Source organism: Salmo salar, chromosome 03, assembly GCF_965601325.2.
Source record: "Salmo salar chromosome 03, fSalSal1, whole genome shotgun sequence".
Classification (NCBI taxonomy): Eukaryota; Metazoa; Chordata; class Actinopteri; order Salmoniformes; family Salmonidae; genus Salmo; species Salmo salar.
The window spans coordinates 23,053,147-23,059,608 of record NC_138293.1 but is presented as its reverse complement, the minus strand read 5'-3'; positions in this window follow the sequence as shown (position 1 = coordinate 23,059,608).

The window sequence follows — 6,462 nt, the reverse complement described above, 5'->3', positions numbered from 1 at the left end:
AAATCAGTTGAACAATGTTCACTGTGCAATAAAAATGAACTCATTTTCAGATCTTTTCAAACATACTTTCTCATATTTTTGGCCTTACCATAGAACGGGATTCAATCCGATCAGCGGTAGATCCCCGTAAAGGCGCCTTTGAAATGTTAAATTAGATTGAGCCAACATACAGTGGCTTGCATAAGTATTCACCCACCTTGGAATCTTTCCTATTTTGTTGCCTTACAACCTGGAATTAAAATAGATTTTTTTGGGGGGGGTTTGTATCATTTCATTTACACAACATGCCTACCACTTTGAAGATACTAAATATTTTTTCTTGTGAAACAAAAAATCTGAACTTGAGCGTGCATAACTATTCACCCCCCACAAAGTCAATACTTTGTAGAGCCATCTTTTGCAGAAATTACAGCTGCAAGTCTCTTGGGGTATGTCTCTATAAGCTTGACACATCGAGCCACTGGGATTTTTGCCCATTCTTCAAGGCAAAACTGCTCCAGCTCCTTCAATTTGGATGGGTTCCACTGGTGTACAGCAATCTTTGTCATACCACAGATTCTCAATTGGATTGAGGTCTGGGCTTTGACGTGACCATTCCAAGACATTTAAATGTTTCCCCTTAAACCACTTGAGTGTTGCTTTAGCAGTATGCTTAGGGTCATTGTCCTGCTGGAAGGTGAACCTCCGTCCCAGTCTCAAATCTCTGGAAGACTAAAACAGGTTTCTCTCAAGAATTTCCATGTATTTAGCGCCATCCATCATTCCTTCAATTCTTACCAGTTTCCCAGTCCCTGCCGATGGAAAAACATCCCCACAGCATGATGCTGCCACCATGCTTCACTGGGATGGTTTTCTCGGGGTGATGAGAGGTGTTGGGTTTGCGCCAGACAAAGCGTTTTCCTTGATGGCCAAAAAGCTCAATTTTAGTCTCATCTGACCAGAGTACCTTCTATATGTTTGGGTAAAATGTTTTTTTTTTTAAAGAATTTCTTGAAACAAGTTTTTTTTCCATTTCACTGTGAAAGGGTGTGTGAAGGGAATTACGTTCCATTTACGCGCACAAAATCTGAGCCATATTGTACAATCCAGTTGTGCAAAGCTCTTAGAAACTTAACCAGAAAGACTCACAGCTGTAATCGCTGCCAAAGGTGATTCTAACATGGATTGACTCAGGGGTATGATTAATTTTGTAAAATAGATATTTATGTACAGTTGCAGTCGGAAGTTTACATACACTTAGGTTGGAGTCATTAAAAATCGTTTTTCAACCACTCCTCATTTTTTTGTTAACAAACTATAGTTTTGGCAAGTCGGTTAGGACATCTACTTTGTGTATGACACAAGTAATTTTTCCAACAATTGTTTACAGACAGATTATTTCACTTATAATTCACTGTATCACAATTCCAGTGGGTCAGAAGTTTACATACACTAAGTTGACTGTGCCTTTAAACAGCTTGGAAAATTCTAGAAAATGATGTCATGGCTTTAGAAGCTTCTGATAGGCAAATGTACATAATTTGTGTCAATTGGAGCTGTACCTGTGGATGTATTTCAAGGCTTACCTTCAAACTCAGTGCCTCTTTGCTTGACATCATGGGAAATCAGCCAAGACCTCAGGAAAAAAAATTGTAGACCTTGGGAGCAATTTCCAAACGCCTGAAGGTACCACTTTCATCTGTACAAACAATAGTACACAAGTATAAACACCATGGGACCACACAGCCGTCTTACCGCTCAGGAAGGAGACGCGTTCTGTCTCCTAGAGATGAACTTACTTTGGTGTGAAAAGTGTAAATCAATCCCAGAACAACAGCAAAGGACCTTGTGAAGATGCTGGAGGAAACCGGTACAAAAGTATCTATATCCACAGTTATATCAACATAACCTGAAAGGCCGCACAGCAAGGAAGAAGCCACTGCTCCAAAACCGCCATAAAAAAAGCCAGACTACAGTTTGCAACTGCACATGGGGACAAAGATCGTACTTTTTGGAGAAATGTCCTCTGGTCTGATGAAAAAAATAAAACTGGCCATAATGACCATTGTTATGTTTGGAGGAAAAAAGGGGAGGCTTGCAAGCCGAAGAACATCATCCAACCGTGAAGCACGGGGGTGGCAGCATCATGTTGTGGGGGTGCTTTACTGCAGGCGGGACTGGTGCACTTCACAAAATAGATGGCATCATGAGGATGGAAAATGATGTGGATATATTGAAGCAACATCTCAAGACATCAGTCAGGAAGTTAAAGCTTGGTTGCAAATGGGTCTTCCAAATGGACAATGACCCCAAGCATACTTCCAAAGTTGTGGCAAAATGGCTTAAGGACAACAAAGTGAAGGTATTGGAGTGTCCATCACAAAGCCCTGACCTCAATCCTATCGAAAATGTGTGGGCAGAACTGAAAATGTGTGTGCGCGCAAGGAGGCCTACAAACCTGACTCAGTTACACCAGCTCTATCAGGAGGAAAGGCCAAAATTCACACAACTTATTGTGGGAAGCTTGTGGAAGGCTACCTGAAAAGTTTGACCCAAGTTAAACAATTTAAAGGCAACGCTACCAAATACTAATTGAGTGTATGTAAACTTCTGACCCACTGGGAATGTGATGAAAGAAATTCAAGCTGAAATAAATAATTCTCTCTACTATTATTCTGACATTTCACATTCTTAAAATAAAGTGGTGATCCTAACTGACCTAACACAGGGAATTATTACTAGGATTAAATGTCAGGAATTGTGAAAACTGAGTTTAAATGTAATTGGCTAAGGTGTATGTAAACTTCTGACTTCAACTGTCTTTCATTATGGGGTATTGTATGTAGGAAGGTGAGGAAAAAAATCTATTTAATACATTTTGAATTCAAGCTGTAACAACAAAATGTGGAAAAAGTCAGGGGATATAAATACTTTCTGAAGGCACATATGAAAGTTGTCATAGTTGATGCATTTTGTAATACATTGACACATTGAAAACAATTTACACATCTTCAGATTAGATGTTCAGGATTTATTTTATTTTTATTTAACTAGGCAAGTCAGTTATGAACAAATTTTTATTTACAATGACGGTCTACCAAAAGGCAAAAGACCTCCTGTGGGGATGGGGGCTGGGATTAAAATATATCTATCATATAAATATAGGGCAAAACACACATCACGACAAGAGACAACACTACATAAAGAGAGACCTAAGACAACAACATAGCAAGGCAGCAACACATGACAACAACATGGTAGAAAAACAACATGGTTCAAGCACAAAACAAGGTACAAACATTATTGGGCACAGACAACAGCACAAAGGGCAAGAAGGTAGAGACAACAATACATCACGCAAAGCAGCCACAACTGTCAGTAAAAGTGTCCATGATTGAGTCTTTGAATGAAGAGATTGAGATAAAACAGTCCAGTTTGAGTGTTTGTTGCAGCTCGTTCCAGTCGCTAGCTGCGGCGAACTGAAAAGACAAGCGACCCAGGATGTGTGTGCTTTGGGGACCTTTAACAGAATGCGACTGGCAGAACGGGTGTTGTATGTGGAGGATGAGGGCTGCAGTAGATATCTCAGATAGGGGGGAGTGAGGCCTAAGAGGGTTTTATAAATAAGCATCAACCAGTGGGTCTTGCGACGGGTATACAGAGATGACCAGTTTACAGAGGAGTATAGAGTGCAGTAATGTGTCCTATAAGGAGCATTGGTGGCAAATCTGATGGCTGAATGGTAAAGAACATCTAGCCGCTCAAGAGCACCCTAACCTGCTGATCTATAAATTATTTCTCCCTAATCTAGTATGGGTAGGATGATCATCTGAATCCGGGTTAGTTTGGCAGCTGGGGTGAAAGAGGGATTACGATAGAGGAAACCAAATCTAGATTTAACTTTAGCCTGCAGCTTTGATATGTGCTGAGAGAAGGAGTGTACCGTCTAGCCATACTCCCAAGTACTTGTATGAGGTGACTACCTCAAGCTCTAAACCCTCACAGCTAGTAATCACACCTGTAGGGAGAGGGGCATTCTTCTTACCAAACCACATGACCTTTGTTTTGGAGGTGTTCAGAACAAGGTCAAGGGTAGAGAAACTTGCTGGACACAAAGGAAGCTTTGTTGTAGAGCATTTAACACAAAATCTGTGGAGGGGCCAGCTGAGTATAAGTGTATCATCTGCATATACATGGATGAGAGAGCTTCCTACTGCCTGAGCTATGTTGTTGATGTAAATTGAGAAGATCTTGGGGTCTAGGATTGAGCCTAGGGGTACTTCCTTGGTGACAGCCAGTGGCTGAGACAGCAGATTTTCTGACTTTATACACTGCGGTCTTTGAGAGAGGTAGTTAGCAAACCAGGCCAAAGACCCCTTAGAGACACCAATACTCCTTAGCTGTCCCACAAGTATGGAATGGTCTACTGTATCAAAAGCTTTGGCCAAGTCAATAAAATAGCAGCATAACATTGCTTAGAATCAAGGGCAATGATGATGTCACTGAGGACCTTTAGGTTGCAGTGACACATCCATAACCTGAGCGGAAACCAGATTGCATACCAGAGAGAATACTATAGACATCAAGAAAGCCAGTCAGTTGATTATTGACAAGTTTTTCCAACACTTTTGATAAACAGGGCAAAATAGAAATAGGCCTATAACAGTTAGGATCAGCTTGATCTCCCCCTTTAAATAAAGGAAGAACCGTGGCTGCCTTCCAAGAAATGGGAACCTCCCCAGAAAGGAGAGACAGGTTAAAAATGTCAGAGATAGGCTAAACCATCTGACCCAGATGTTTTTTTGGGGTCAAGTTTCAGGTGCTCCTCTAGCACCTGGGACTCAGTGACTGCCTGCAGGGAGAAACTTTGTAGCGAGGCAGGGGGAAAAGAGGGAGAAGCATCAGAGATAGTCACATTAGAAGAGGTGGGAGATGAGGAAATGTTGGACAGGCAAGGAGGCATGGCTGAGTCAAATAGGAATCCTGACTTAATGAAGTGGTGATTAAAGAGCTCAGCCATGTGCTTCTTGTCAGTGACAACCACATCAATATTAACCTCTTAAGGGACATGGGCAGCTGTGAGGAGGGTTTATTCTCCAGGTCTTTAACCGTGTTCCAGAACTTCTTGGGGTTAGACCCACAGAGAGAGAACTGCTCCTTAAAGTAACTAACTTTGGCCTTCCGGATAGCCTGAGTGCACTTATTTCTCATTTGCCTGAATGAGAGCCAATCAGCCTGAGTATGCATGTGCCAAGCCTTTCGCCAAATGCAATTATTGAGGTGGAGTAACTCTGCAAGATCACGGTCGAACCAAGGGCTGAACCTGTTTTTAATTATAATTTTCTTTATGGGGGTGTGTTTGTTAACAATACCACTGAAAATATCAAAAAAGAAGGTCCAAGTGTCTTCGACAAAGGGGATCAAGTTGATTCTATACCATTTTACAGAGGCCAGGTCATGAAGGAAGGCTTGCTCACAATTACAATGATAATTGAATATGGCCAATAAAATAAAACAATCATACTGTTGACACGTAAGCTATGGTGTAAAGGAACCTTTTGCCTTGTGTGGTGGGTTTTGACACTCTTATGTAGCTGTCATAACCAGCCATAAAATAACTACCGTGGTACTGTAGTTTTTTTTACACTCTTATGTAGGTGTCATAACCAGCCATGAAATAATGTAATATGTCACAACCGATCTAAATATATGTGTGCATGACAGTGTTATGACCAGTTATGTCAGCTGTTATGACATGACATGGTTAAGATCGTGTCATACCATGTTATGACACTCAAGTGATACCGATGTTCATATGGGTAGACCTGTGTCCAGCTTTCATTATAGGAATGGCTCAGATATATACCTCTGCAATGAAAGCCACTGAATAACAGCAGTGTACCAGATGGATTTGAGACAAGTAGATTTACAGCACTGTGTTGAGTATTGGATGGGACAATTATAATTTTTCAACGAGCAGATATGATAACCACTTTATTTATTTGTTTAGCCCCTTTTCCTCCCCAATTTCGTGGTATCCAATTGGTAGTTACAGTCTTGTCTCAACGCTGCAACTCCCTTACGGACTCGGGAGAGGCGAAGGTCGAGAGCCATGCGTCCTCCGAAACACGACCCTGCCAAGCCGCACTGCTTCTTGACACACTGTTCGCATAACCCTTAAGCCAGCTGCAGTTGCACCGTACAAGTGGCGACCGTGTCAGCATGCATGCGCCCGACCCGCCACAGGAGTCACTATAGCACGATGGGACAAGGACATCCCGGCCGACCAAACCCTCCCCTAACCCGGACTACGCTGGGTCAATTGTGCGCCGCCTCATGTGTCTCCCTGTCGCAGCCGGCTGCAGTGCCTTACCGCTGCGCCACTCAGGAGGCACGTTAACCAGTATCTGAGCAAAGCACATACTCTGTTACTTTGTACATTTCCACAAACTGTACCCTGTTCATGTTCAGTGACGATTGTTA